This window comes from Orcinus orca, chromosome 1 (assembly GCF_937001465.1).
Source record: "Orcinus orca chromosome 1, mOrcOrc1.1, whole genome shotgun sequence".
NCBI lineage: Eukaryota > Metazoa > Chordata > Mammalia > Artiodactyla > Delphinidae > Orcinus > Orcinus orca.
Genome location: NC_064559.1, coordinates 2,320,772 through 2,334,059, shown reverse-complemented (window position 1 = coordinate 2,334,059; position 13,288 = coordinate 2,320,772). Strand labels below are relative to the sequence as shown.

The window sequence follows — 13,288 nt, the reverse complement described above, 5'->3', positions numbered from 1 at the left end:
AACAACCCAATTAAAAATGGGCAGAAGACCTAAATAGACATTTCACCAAAGAAGACATACAGATGGTCAAGAGGCACATGAAAAGATGCTCAACATCACTAATTATTAGAGAAATGCAAATCAAAACTACAGTGAGCTATTACCTCGCACTGGTTAGAATGGCCATCATCAAAAAATCTACAAACAGTAAATGCTGGAGAGGGTTTGGAGAAAAGGAAACCCTCTTGCACTGTTGGTGGGAATGTAAATTGCTACAGCCACTGTGGAGAATAGTATGGAGGTTCCTTGAAAAACTAAAATTAGAACTACCGTATGACCTAGCAATCCCACTGCTGGGCATATACCCTGAGAAAAGCATAATTCAAAAGGACACATGTACCCCAATGTTCATTGCAGCACTATTTACAATAGCCAGGACATGGAAACAACCTAAATGTCCATTGACAGATGAATGGATAAAGAAGATGTGGTACATATATACAATGGAATATTACTCAGCCATTAAAAGAATGAAATTGGGTCATTTGTAGAGATGTGGGTGGACCTAGAGTCTGTCATACTGAGTGAAGCCAGAAAGAGAAAAACAAATATCATATATTAATGTATATATGTGGAATCTAGAAAAATGATACAGATGAACCTATTTGCAGGGCAGGAATAGAGACGTAGATGTAGACAATGGACGTGTGGACACAGTGGGGGAAGGGGAGGGTCGGATGAATTGGGAGATTAAGACTGACATATATACACTACCACGCATAAAACAGCTAGAGGGAACATGTTATAAAGCACAGGAAGCACAGCTCGGTGCTCTGTGATGACCTAGATGCATGGGATGGGGGCGGGGCATGGAAGGGAGGTCCAAGAGGGAGGGGATATAGGTATACATATAACTGATTCACTTCGTTGTACAGCAGAAATTATTAACTCCAATAAAAAATAAATAAATAAGGATTTGGCGGTGTTGGGGCCTTATGTCAGTACCTTACTATCAAATTATTCTTGTGGGGGAAAATATTTTGTACTTATTTGCAACAGTTTGAAGTTTGCTTCAAAAAGAAAAAGAAAAAGTTTAAAGATAATTGTTTCAAATAGAGATAAATGTTTTATTTCACTTTTAGAAAAATATGGGAAATGCCTGAGTAACTTTACTCTAATACCTGGATGAAGTGGATAAATTTCTAGAATATAATTTAGAGCATTCAGGTAGGCCATATAATACCAAACTCTCCTATAATGGAGCACCTAAAAATACTGGACAACATTTTAAAAAATTATTTTAAATGCATAACTAAGTTCACAAGAAGGTGGATTATCCTCAGAGAAAAAAGAAAGTAGAAATACAATATAGGGTTAGCATAAGATTGTAAGCATAAGAACATTCAAAAATGTCAATGAACAAACTATCATAATAGATTTCAGCAAGTTTCTCATATGTATGTTAGATACATTGCTGATGGAAGGATCCACATGTGAAACACAACATATTCTAAATAAGAGTAATGACTAATAAGAAAAAATTAGGTGAAATACTCCATTCAAAATGATTTTTAAATAAAAAACAGTTAAGAATAATTTTAACAAAGTGGATGAACCTCATAAAGAAAATAATACATTTTGTTGAAGAACATAAAACATCTAAAAAATGGAGAATGAGAATTTTCAATAATATTACACACATATCGATTTTTTCAAATAATTTAGAATTTCAGTGCAGTCTCAATCAAATGTAAATAGAACTATTTGTGGAACTTTTCAAATTAATTATAAATTTATACAGAAGCATAAATGAGCAAGAATAAATGAGGCAAAAAATAAAATGAACAAGGTAAGACCACTTAATCTACAATTTAGCAAGAAATTCTATAAAGTTATAGTAATTTTAGAATAGTGAAATTGGCCCAGGAATAAATCTATAGATAAATGCAATAGAAAAGAGCCCCCTTAGAAGCATACACAGAATAATTGTATGATGGGGAGGCATCATGAATCAGTGGGGGAGAATTTGGACTATTTAACACATCTTGCTGAAACAATTACATATCTCTGTGTAAATAATAAAATCGTGAAATACAAAATAAAGTCCAGATGGATCAGAAACATAAATATTTTTAAAACTGAACTATTTGAGTCAAAAAGAAGACTAACTTTATGACCTTAGGTTAGAAAGATATTAATTAAATTATCCCAATAACACACATAGAACAGAAAAACATTAACAAATGTGGCTATAATCAGAATTTTAAACTTCTTCTTAATGAGAAATAACATTTACAAGGATAAGACAAACAACATATAAGTAGAACACATAAAACCAAGAATTATTTTTAAAGCTATGTAACCAAGAGAACTCCAAAATTTAAGAAGACAACAGAAAATGTGTGCAAAATGCATCAATAGACAATTTGTGGAATCCAAATAGACAACAAACATATGAAAAGATGGTAAAAATCACCCATTATTAGGAAAGTGTAAATTAAAATCATGACATTATTTTTCATCTATCAGGCCAAAATTTTAGGATCTAACAGTATTGCATATTGATGACTGTATGAAAAACAAGTTCTCAGACACATCACTGATGAGAGTAAAAATAATTACAACCATTCTGGAAGGGAATTTGATGCATCTATTAAATATGAAAATGTACATACCCAATTTCTCCACAATTCTACTTTCAGGTCTCTGGGTTAAATAAATATATATGGACAAGGAGATAGATACAAAGGTAAGTACTGCACCCGCTTAATTATAGAAAAGTAAAAGAAAGTATGCACATGATGCAATAGGGGAATGAAATGAAGTGGAATGAAATATCATGGATTATTATTTAGTTGTTATGAGCATGAATTATATTTGTATTTATCAATATAGATAGCTCTCAAAAATATGGTTGAATAAACAAGTAAGCTCTTAAATAATATGTACAACTATTTAATGTTTTAAAAACTCAGGGGCTTCCCTGGTGGCGCAGTGGTTGGGGGTCCGCCTGCCGATGCGGGGGACGCAGGTTCGTGCCCCGGTCCTGGAGGGTCCCGCGTGTCACGGAGCGGCTGAGCCCATGAGCCATGACCGCTGAGCCTGCGCATCCGGAGCTTGTGCTCCACAGCGGGAGAGGCTGCGGCGGTGAGAGGCCCGCGTACCGCAAAAAAAAAAAACAAAAAAAATGCTCAGAACAATAATATTTGTGTGTGTGCGTGTGTCTAAATGTACGTAAGAGAACTCCGATAAAAATAATTGTCTTCTTGGAGATTTAGTCAATATGGGTCATGATAGAGGTCAAGGTCAAAATGGAAGTTTATTTCTAAACATAACATTGTAATTTTTAAAGAAATGATCATATGTTCATATATAACTTGTGTACTTTTTCAAAACTTGAGAAAAATAAAGGCCAGAAGTGTATATAATATATGATATCCAGGCAACAAAGTAAATTGAACAGAGACTAGAAGATGTGATGCTTGCTGGGAGAATATGTGCTGGAAATTATCTTATGGGCTTCTTAGGTCTTACTAATGTGAAATCTACAAGGGAGAAAAAATACATATTCTTTCTATACTGTATGTAGAAAGACTTCATTTTCCCCTTGTATCTATCATTAACACCCACCATTTATTTCAGAACAGGTTTCTAATCTTGTCAGAAAATGAGGACCATTAAATCGCCTGATGCACATGAATTGCTGCATGCCCTCAGCATGAACAGAACTTTATCAATTTGCTGACTTTAAGATGACTTCAAGATTCAAAGCTCTGATCCATAGTCTCCACTATCAAAGATGCCTCAAGGAGAAAGACAAGCTGCATCATCCATACTAACCAATCTGTGGCTTACTTGGTCTTGTCTGTCTCAGAGAGGCTTATTCCCATCTCAAGTTCACTGACTGTTTTCATTACATAGGTTCTTTTGAGGTTCTGACCTGAAGCAAGTACAAGTGGAAAGGCTCAACTATTTAAAGATGAAGTGGAAGTTCAGCCTTTAACTCCTAGGTCCAAAATTTTCTTCTGTGACCACACATGAGGGTATCGCAAATTTAAAACCTGACTACATGCCTCTCTATCATTCAGGCCACTGTAAGATTAAATGTGACACAATTGATTCAGAGAAGTATTAATAACTGGATTTTTTTCACCTTAGCTTCCTAAGCTCCCAAAGAAGTTTCATCACAAGACTCATTCTCCCCTCCAGAGCTTTGAAAAACATAGATTGCATATATGCAAATGGAAAGCTTTCTGTTAAGAATTAATGACTAATACAAGAAGAAGCTCCTATCAACTCTCTAGAATCACAGTTTTCAGAAGAATGATAGAGTAGAGAAAATGGCTAAAGTCCCAAGTTAGAGTACAGACAATCTAAGTCCAAACCCAAACCATGGGACTTACATACTCCACATGGCTATAGGGAGAGTTGGGTCTGCAAAGCAGACTCTGGGATTTCTTCTCTAGCCAGGCTCTAAGACCTCAGATTACTTCCCACAGTAGATAAAACAGAAACAACGAAGCTCTTATTTCCTGAGAAGAGGATATGCCCATCTGAGCTTATCACAGGTATATAGAAAGGAGAGGAGGAGCCCTGGTCCTTGTTTTTGAGCCAAAGTAATGTCTGCCAAGACTTCCAGTCTCTCTCATTACCCTGAAACTTTTCTTCCCAGAGGACAAGAAGAAGCTAACAAGATCTGTCAGAAGCTGAAATTAATTGGTCCTTTTGGAGCAATTGAATCTACAAAAAAATTGACTGGTACTGGTAAGTGAATTTATAGATAAAAGATCTATACATAAAAACCAATTGAATTGAAAGCATTTTCAGAATGGTAAAGACTTCCAGAAGTCTGATCCTCCATAAAAGCAATGAGAATGCTAGCAAAAATGATCAAAGTCAATTTTTTTCAGAAATCTAGAAATTAACTAAAGGCTTGTAATAATTGGAAAAGCATTTATTCAAGAAAGCCAGATGAATTTTGGTAAGAACAGTGAGTCTTTGGTGTTTTAACTCATCTTTTTCCCATCCCCCTTTCCCTAGCTTCATGGTCACTTTGAAAGCCAAAAGCCTCACAACTACAGTGAAAGCCATCAACCTCACAGCCAGCAGACAGAAGAAAGTGTGTTTAGATCTCCACAACAGCCCCACCCCAAAAGATTCATCACTCTTGGATCTGTCTGGCAGCTTCCTGAAAAGCTCTATTCTCAGGTCTTCTCTTCATTTGACCTGACTTAGAACTTGCACTGTGAGAAGAGCCCTATCACTAGGGTGTTGGCTGAAAAAACAATCAGTAGCAATTATTTAACATCACAGCTACCTGAGGCAATGATACCAGTTGGGGATTATAGGAGGCTGACTTAAAAACATAAAAGGAAAAACTGAGGAATGATAAAGCTATGATATATTCCAAGGAATCTAGAAGGTCACACACAGGTACAGTTCTGGACATATGACCAAGAAAACCCTGAGAAGGCCCTACTCTTTCACCTTTGACTAATCTTAAGCCTCTGTGAAAACAGGAAGTGAAGGCTAAGGAAGAATTGTAAACTCCCTGCTGGAGTATTGAAAATATGAGCAATTTACATACAGAGCCTCTCAGTGAATGTTTGGAAGTTTATTGATTCAAGGTATTTAAAGAAATCTGTCTAATTTTTAGCTGACCACTAAGGTACCTGAGCAGACAATTAAGTGACTGCACATGACAAAAATTAGACTTAACAGGATTAGTCCAGGGAAGTCTTGAAACAAAGAACAAACAATAACAAACATTTGGGGAAGGGAGGGTGGCACCAATCTAATTTCTAGAATTACCACATTGTATTATCTAAAATGTACAGTTTTCACCAACAAATTACAAGAAGTGCACCCAGGCAGGAAAGTATGGCCCATACTCAGGGGGAAAAAAGCAATCAATAAAAACTGTTCCTGCAGAAGCCCAGATGTTGAATTTACTGAACAAAGATTTTAAATCAGCTATTATAAATATGGCCAACAATGAAAGGAGATCAGGTCTAAACAATTAGAGGAGAATATGAGATATTATCTCACCAAATAGAGGAAGAAATATCCAAAATTAAAAAATACATAGAGACAGAAATTAGATTACTGGTTGCCATGGGCTAGAGGAAAGGGGGAATATTGAGTGACCAGTAATTTGTTTCTTTTCTGAGTGATGAAATGTTTTAAAATTAGATAGTAGTAATGGGTGTACAACTCTGTTAATATTCTAAAAACCACTAATTTGTACAATTTAAAAGGATAAATGTTATGATGTGTGAATTATATCTCAATAAAGATGTAATAATAAATCAATTGTGTTTCTATATAGTAGCAACAAACAATCAGAAATTAAACTTAAAAAATACTATTTGCAATGGTATCATAAACATGAAATACTTAGGGATAAATTTAACAAGATGTTTGAAAGATCAGTACATTGAAACTTCAAGCATTACTGAGGGAAGTTAAGGAAGACCTAATTTAATGGTGAAGTACATTCTGTCCATGGATTGGAAAAAATCAACTCACATATATTGACAAGTGATTTTTGACAAAGGTAACAAGATAATTCAGTGGAGAAAAGATCATCTTTTCAACAAATGATGCTGGTACAATTAGATATCCATAGGGAAAAAATTGAACTTCATTCCATACACAAAAATTAACTCAAAGTGGTCATAAACCTAAATATAAAACTAACACAATAAAACTTCTATAACTAAACATATGGGAAAATTTTTGTGACTTTGAGTTAGTCAAAGATTTCTAAGATATGACACCAAAAACATGATCCATAAAAAGAGAAATTAATTAATAAATTAGATCTCATCAAAATTTTAAAGTTTTGTTCTTCAGAAGAAACTGTTAAGAGAATGAAAAGTCACAGATTGGGAGAAAATATTGTTAGTTTTATTAGCTACTTGGCAAATCCATCTTCACAGCTAGCAGTTGGTAGAATCTGGAATTCAAAGTCAAGAGTGTCTGACTGCAAAGCCCATGTTCTTCACCAAATCAGATAGGTCTCCTCCTACAGCAGTAACACTGTATCTGGCCCATGGTATACGCTTAGTAGATAATTGTTGCATGAATGATACCAATTAAGTAGGTGGGAACTCACTTGTATGTGTATTGTTAAATGAAAAAAATTCACAACCTATAAGCTGAGAACTATGTTTTTATTCGGTGAACAAAACTGAGGACTTAAGCCCAAGACACAGCATCTCAGATAACTCTGAGAGATGGCTCTGAAGAGGTAGAGGAGCCAGGATACATAGGAGTTTTTGCAACAAAGACCAGGTAGTCAGGACTTTAAAAGATTACTGTTAATTAAAGAAAATCAGATATCTCAAGTTAAGGAATTTAGCACTTTCTGTGTATGGGAAGATGCAAGAGTCTGGGCTCACTGGAATCATTCCTTTGATATGTACCTCAGCTATCTGGGGCCAGTATCCTATGCTTTCTCATGGTGAGGCTCCTCAGGGTGCACTGTTGGGGGTGGCTGCAGTGGTTGACTGCTAGATAGCTGGCATCCTGTTTCTATCCTGAGTTCCCTCAAGTCTTATTGTCAGGGCAGCTGTAATGTGATGACTTGATGGCTGCAACATCCTTTGTTTACTGATATGGCAGGCAACATTTTTTTTCATTGATAGTCCCTCCCTTTGGTCATAAATTCAACCAACGTTTGGGAGACATTTCATGACCAATTTTGTACCATGTTGCTAGGAAGGCTCATTCCTAAATCAGGCAAAGATTCTGTTGATATGCCACTCAGCGTGCTAATTTCTGGATAAGCCCTGTTGATAATTTAAAATTCTGTGAATCCCCTGTCTTACTACTTTTTTATGATCCAGAAAATGTTTTCCCTTGTTGCTTCTTCCCATACCTATCACACTATTACAATTATTCTATGTGTAGTTATGAATTTAATCTATTTCCTCAAGATGTTTAGCTATCATTAATTTTGTTGGAGGCCAGGTTACACTTTGGGTAATGTAAGAGACAAGAATCCTATAAAATAGGGCTTCCCTGGTGGCACAGTGGTTGAGAGTCTGCCTGCTGATGCAGGGGACACAGGTTTGTGCCCCGGTCCGGGAAGATCCCACATGCCACGGAGCGGCTGGGCCCGTGAGCCATGGCTGCTGAGCCTGCGCGTCCGGAGCCTGTGCTCCACAACAGGAGAGGCCACAACAATGAGAGGCCCACGAACCGCAAAAAAAAAAAAGGATCCTATAAAATAGACAGGATATAAGTAATACAACTAATAACATTGACAAAGTCACAGTGTAGCAGGGAGACACAAAGTATAAGTAATTTGGAAATAAAGAACAAATTAAAACAATGATTAGTATAACTAGTTGTAATCTAGTTGCAATAAATCATCAAGTACACCAGACAGCCAGCTGGAGAAGCCAAATTCTGAAAGGATCAGATAGAGAGAAAAGATGCATGTTTCATCTTTGTTTACAAAGGTATACTTTATCAACTTGTTGCAGTTCATAGCATAAGAAGAAAGGTTTCTGGAAAACAAAGATTAAAAGCCAGTATATTTCAAAAGAAGTCATAAAGTTATAAATCATATTTATCAGTTCCTCATTCCACATAATTAATTAATTCCTGTTGATTTGGATGAAGTCATCACTTTCCCTATTTAAGTGATATGATCTAAAAATTATCAGAAACTTGTATCTGTCAAAAAAGTCCTTTTATGAATTTTGTTGAAGATCTCCATTTTATAAAAGCATCAGTGCAAAATAATGATTGTCTATAAAGGACAAAACTTAAAATGGCATGGTTAAAGATTTGATTACAATGCAGTTGGCAAGAAACTTGGACTTTTCTGTGACATATAACACTTTAAGATAATAATTAGAATTAGAACCAATAACATTATACCAGGACATATCAGACTTTCAGGAATTCTATATAAAGTTTGGAATATCTATATTCATGACATTTATTCATACAATACGACCTAAGGTTTATGTCCAACCGCTTAATAATGTTTCTTTAGTAATTTAACCTACCAAATAAGCCTACTTGGTTTAATATTACTCTCTGAGGGCTTCCCTGGTGGCACAGTGGTTGAGAGTCCGCCTGCTGATGCAGGGGACGCGGGTTCATGGCCCGGTCCGGGAAGATCCTACATGCTGTGGAGTGGCTAGGCCCGTGAGCCATGGCCACTGAGCCTGCATGTCCAGAGCCTGTGCTCTGCAACGGGAGAGGCCACAACAGTGAGAGGCCCGCGTACCACAAAAACAAAACAAAAAAAAAGCAGACCTCCAAGAAAATTTGTTCTCTTAACAGAGAGAAAATCAAACTCCAGTCTTGTACTAGCTTACTTTTAACAACAAAATTCATTTACTTAATTAAATTCAATCTAAATTTAGCTAATCTTGATCATGCATCAAACTCTTTTCTTGGGGTTCCTTTTCTGCAACCTCTCATCTCATCTCATCCTTTTCTGCAACCTCTCATAATATGTCTCCATATTAGTTTGTGCCTTATGTTTCCATCCAAAAACAACCAGCTCTAAGACAAAATTAATCTTTTCCCCTTAACAAAATATATTGCTACTCCTCATACGTTCTTTTGCTGAAAACACACATTCTACTTTTCTTGCGTACTGAAAGATTTCCTTTATTATTCCTAGTAGCTTTAATTACATATTACAAATTTAACCTTTAAAAAACTTAATCCCGGGACTTCCGTGGTGCGCAGTGGTTAAGAATCTGCCTGCCAATGCAGGGGACATGGGTTCGATCCCTGGTCTAGGAAGATCCCACATGCTGTGGAGCAACTAAGCCCATGCACCACAACTACTGAGCCTGTGTGCTGCAACTGCTGAAGCCCGTGTGCCTAGAGCCCCTGCTCAGCAACAAGAGAAGCCACCGCAATGAAAAGCCCATGTACCACAATGAAGAGTAGCCCCTGCTCACTGCAACTAGAGAAAGCCTGTGCCCAGCAACGAAGACCCAACACAGCCAAAAATAAATAAAATTATTAAAAAAGAAAACAACTTAATCCCTAGCAAAAACTGACAATCAGTAAGAGATTGTGAACTGTCTGTCATACCAGAATTTCCTGATTGGAATATCCCATAGCCTCATGAAACATATAACAATTGATTCAATGTGGTACAAGACATGTCTAATAAACGGAAACATCTTTAGTTTCCCTCTCATAAGTAAGTAAATTTAGACCTGTTTAGCAATTTAATGTTCTAGCATCTTATTTTCTTTGGAAATGACCTAGCTATTCAATAAACTTCCATCATTTAACTTAATTTAGCACAACTCTAGAATTTCCAGTTAACATAACTGGAGAGGTAATTTTAAGTAGACATTTTAAAAAATATAATTGTTTTTAAGGAGTTCACCCAAAAGCTCTTATCTCATTTGCATTCCATTTACTTATAAGAATTTCATCATACCAAGTTATTTATTTTTCTTGCTGACAAATTTGCAACAGATGTAACAAGATCTTATTTGACTTCTATTAAACTGAGGTACAATAAAAGTATTATACTTAATGTTGATGACTCTAAAGACGTGTATAAATTAGTTCAACAAACTTGAACTAACCTTAATACCAGATGTCAATTTAATATTGAATATTTCCCAGTTCAAGTGAACCTGAAAGTCATTTGGGTTGGGTTTTTTTATATTTAGAAATATTCAGTTTGTAAGCACTTACTGTTAAGTCAATTAAATAGAGCTCTTTTATAAATTTAATTTTGATAATATTTTCCAGAGATAGAGACATCTCATATGTATAAAGTATACACAGACATATAAACAGAGAAAACTAGAGATCTCAAGGCTTCTCTTAAAAAAAAAGTTATGAATCAGGTATTACAATATAAACTTACTAGTTTATATATAACCGTTGGGATAAATTAAAGCTGACTAAGGCTTTAGTATTTGTGGAAAAGACTTTTAAGATTTGTATTTGTCCTTGATAAAATTCTAAGGACACTAGATTTTCAGCTGAGGGAGGCTTCCCAGCAGTTTGAGTTTAAAGCTGCCACTTTTTCCCCCCTTGGTTTCAGGTTTTACCTGATTAAGAAATTAGGCTCAGTCTCAGATCCTTGTAGCTAGTTTGTATTTCTGATTTGTAGAGATATGCAAGACAAAAACAGTTGTTTTTAGCTCTCCCAAAGAACTGGTCTGTCACCTAAATGATATTAAAAGATCGATTTGCCCAACTATATTTTCTATATTGGTGAGAATATTTCTAACTAAACTGAAATTTAAGTGTTCTAGAACTTCAGGGTTTAACTTATCATGCCTTCAAAATTTGTATAAGGCATTCAACAAAGAACCTCTTTCTGAGTTCACAAGTTAAACCTGAAGCAAAATCACTAATTTTATTGTTATTAACCCCTGAATATTAGTTTCCAGTTTTACTTTATATTGTACGGTTCAGGTAACCCTATTGGTTTTCTTTGGTATGGGTAATTAATATTTTCTGAGGGACGTATTTATATGCCTTATCTTATAATACCATGTAAGGCAAGCATTTCCCCATGAAACATGCTTATCTCACAATATAAATAATCAAAAGAGATGTAACCATCTCATAAAAAGCCCATATACATACACACACACACACACACACACACATAAATTTTTGTAAACTTTATCTTGATCCTATCAACTTTTATACCTTTGACTTTAGTTTTCATTAGGACTCAGTCAACAAGTTTTGATCTTACAGGAGGAGTCCTAGAAGTTTTTCTTTTTATTCCCTGTCCAGTTTATCTATTTTTAAATAAAAGGCTCTGGGATCCCCAGAGAGGGGTTGAGCCAAGGAACTCAGGTCCTTTTGTCAATCTTGATTAATTGGCCTGTTGTTTTTTATTAGTTGTTTTTTTATTAGTAATTAGTAATTATTGGTCAGGTATCTCAGTGTAATTTTTTCAGCCCTTTAAATCTATCTATCTATCTATCTATCTATTGATCAATTGATATAGATAGATAAATAGATAGATAGATATATAGGTTTTAAACTGGGGTAAATAGAGTGGATTTGTTCGACCTTTAATGTTGGGGACCAGTAGGGGATCCCTTCTGGTCCATTTAACCTTAGGTAGTGTTATATCAAAACCTTGTGTTTTAATCTCATAAATGTCTGTTTTGCTTATCCCATTTTAAATAACCATCTAAAGAATTCTTTATCCATTTGGGATAAGTCCCTTTAAAATTTGTACCTTGTTGGGAAAAATCTCTAGACTTTCCTCACAGTTTTTTTCCTGTTAATCAACTTAGTTAACAGTAATTATTCTAATGTTTTTGTTAGAATCTGTAAGACCCATTAAGGGGAAGCAGAGAATAATATAAGCCTTCCCAAACTGGTTTTTCTTGTTTGTTTTAAACTAAGCAAGTTCCCACATATTTTTGCCCTTGGGGATCCTTCCCCATGAATCCTGTGCATTCTTTCATCTTAGCACCAGAGACAGATTATATCAGTGTTATTTATTTTGAGTACCTGTCTCTCTATTTGGAGTGCTTATAACCTGCCCTTATCCATCCAACAATAAGCAGAGTACCTGGAATATAGAAAAGTTGGATGGAAGTATTTTAAACCTACTGATGAGCTGCAGAAGTCCTATATGCCTTTAAAATGAAACAGTCAAGTGTTGAGAGTATGTCTGTGCTCCCTTCTTAGGATCTAAAGCGAACTGTAACTTCCAAGTATACAAGCCTTCTTTACATCCATTGAAAGCAATCCTACATACTCATTCATGTCTGCCAGACTCAGTGGCTTGCTGAAACCTGGCCCTGGCTAATAAGTAAAAAAATCTCTAAGTAATCTTGATCTGCATTTAAATGTGTAAGATTAATTGTTCATGGGTTCATAATATATACTTTAGTCATTTGTTTAATATGCTAATCTGGATCTTGTATTCTGATCCCCAGTTTTCTTTTAAGGCAAAAAATATATAAAATAAAAATACATACATATAAAATGTAAAATATAAAAATAGGGTGCAGCAGTTTGGTATGATGAAGAATAGATTGACTTGTTGGAACACTACTATATTTCATTACTTTAAAGATTCACCAATTATAAAATGAACAATTATATTATGTATCACTATAAAAGGGGAAAAAATAGCCCACAAACCACTGTCAATTAAACCAACACAATGCTTTTGTACCACTAAGAATTTTATTTTAAACTTATTGAAAGAGTTTTTTAAGAACTTATTCAAACATTCAGTCATATATCACTCTTGTATATCCATAAAGAGAAAAAATATGAGATAAATATATTGTTAAAGGATTCCAAAAGTTTCTTCTCATTCAGA

General features: G+C 35.2%; 1 long non-coding RNA gene across 1 annotated transcript in view; it reads right to left on the bottom strand.

The window, feature by feature from the left end:
* Positions 1-13,288, bottom strand: part of LOC125965230 (uncharacterized) — a 43,694-nt gene that overhangs the window by 17,136 nt on the left and 13,270 nt on the right. The gene's annotated exons all lie outside the window — the stretch shown is intronic.